At 38.5% G+C, this 1842-nt stretch overlaps 1 long non-coding RNA gene across 1 annotated transcript; it reads right to left on the reverse strand.

Annotated features, from left to right (window-relative positions):
• Nucleotides 1-285: 285 nt before the first annotated feature.
• On the reverse strand, nucleotides 286-1608 carry LOC143720404 (uncharacterized). The gene is made up of 3 exons (XR_013196546.1): nucleotides 1542-1608; nucleotides 760-925; nucleotides 286-379 (listed from the first exon to the last, which is right to left on the reverse strand). It is a non-coding gene; the product is annotated as an uncharacterized LOC143720404 (long non-coding RNA).
• Nucleotides 1609-1842: the final 234 nt, after the last annotated feature.

The following is a 1842-nucleotide window of genomic DNA, read 5'->3' on the forward strand; positions in this document are numbered from 1 at the left end:
GTGCTCACATGAGGGTTCATTGTTGTCCGCTTCTTGGTCTTTGAGCCTCTTTCAGGATTGATGCCCAGGAAGCACCTGTTAATAAGCAAAGATAGTTTCAGTTTTAAATAGACTTACAGTATGTATTGCAGACAGCATTTATCAAGGTGTGCTTTTTGCTGTGCATTTTCCCCACATTAAACACTAATAGATTTATAAACCAAACTTGTTAGATCTTACTCACAATAAATTGTTTAAGGCATTTTTAGCCATGGTGCCTCAGGTTAGGTTTGCCTGAGGCAAAGTGGTTGATTTTCTACTATGAGAGGCCATATCAACGGGCGCCGCCACTGAAATGCATCTTCACACAATTGGCCAGTTGGTAAATTAAAACCAAACCCTGTTGAAAGTATGACAAACACATCCTTTTCAATTAATGGCCTGAGAACATTTTGTTCTGCTTTTAAAGAAAATGTCATCTACTTCATTCAATACGTTCACATTTCGCAATAGACGTTTCAAAATCATCATCACATACCCTGCCCCAAATCAAAATAAAAAGCTGTGATTGGACAGGCAGGTATTTGTCAGCATAACATGTGTAGAAAAACAGACTGATCTGCAGAGCGAAATTGAATGAGTTCGCGAGATCAGGATGGTCTCACCAGGCTAGCCTCGGGTACCTCGTTTGTCAGCATTTTAGATCTCAAGACAATCATTGAGTTGGAAGCCTGTACTATAATGTGAATTACAAGATTAAATTTGATCTTTATAAAATACCTTTGAATGAACTCCAGCATCGACAATCCAGCGGCACGATACTCAAGGTTAAAGACGTAATAGCTGCTGAAGAAAGCAGGTACTCCGTGTAAAAAGAAAGGGTGTGGGCCCATCACGACATGTCCATCGATGGATATAAGCCATCCAGAGGGCTTCATCATGTCACCTGAAATGAACAGATACAACATTATGTGTTATGAGCACTTTGCGATGGGTTAGTTCACCCAAAAATGAAAATTCTGTCAGTAATTACTCACCCTCATGTCGTTCCAACCCCGTAAGACCGTCGTTCATCTTCGGAACACAAATGAAGATATTTGTGATGAAATCTGAGAGCTGGATCACTCCTCCATAAGGCTTCTAAGGGATTGAAACTTGCCATCCCCGAAAAGTTATTAAAGAAAACGTTAAAATAGTCCAAGTGACTACAATGGCTCAATCTTAAGTTTATAAAGTGAAGAGAATACTTTTTGAGCGCAAAAAATAAACAAAAATAACGACTTTATTCAAGTATTCATTTCCATCTCTGTTGGCCTTGAGATATAATCAAACATATCTTAATTTGGGTTCCGAAGATGAACGAAGGTCTTACGGGGTTGGAACGACATGAGGGAGAGTAATTACTGACAGACTTTTCATTTTTGGGTGAACTAAGAACTAGGATACAAAGCTCTATACAAATGTAATTCTTATTATAATTATTTATTGTGGTCATGTAGATTCCTAGAATGAAAACAAAATAATGAGTTAGAAATCTCGATACTAGATCAAAGTAACATTACCTTGAATGATCAAGCAGGGGGTGCTGGGGAGTTCTGCAGTATTGATGTCCACAGCAGTGGCACATGCTGTAACAGTTGACACACAATAGCATGGACTTAGGATAAAGGATATTGTTCATTGCTCAGAGGTAGTTAATCATGCAAGGTAAATGTTGATAATGTAATCACTCATTTTGCATTTTAAATATTGGACTAAAAAATCGTACATCAACTTCAAGCATCAAACTCTCTTTCGGCTCTTTTTAGTACAACATTAGGAGCAGCAGGATGCAGGAAGCCTTGTCAGAGTCTGGATCATAGC

This window comes from Siphateles boraxobius, unplaced genomic scaffold (assembly GCF_051911475.1).
Source record: "Siphateles boraxobius isolate OS27281-9 unplaced genomic scaffold, OSU_SipBor_1 65, whole genome shotgun sequence".
NCBI classification, from domain to species: domain Eukaryota; kingdom Metazoa; phylum Chordata; class Actinopteri; order Cypriniformes; family Leuciscidae; genus Siphateles; species Siphateles boraxobius.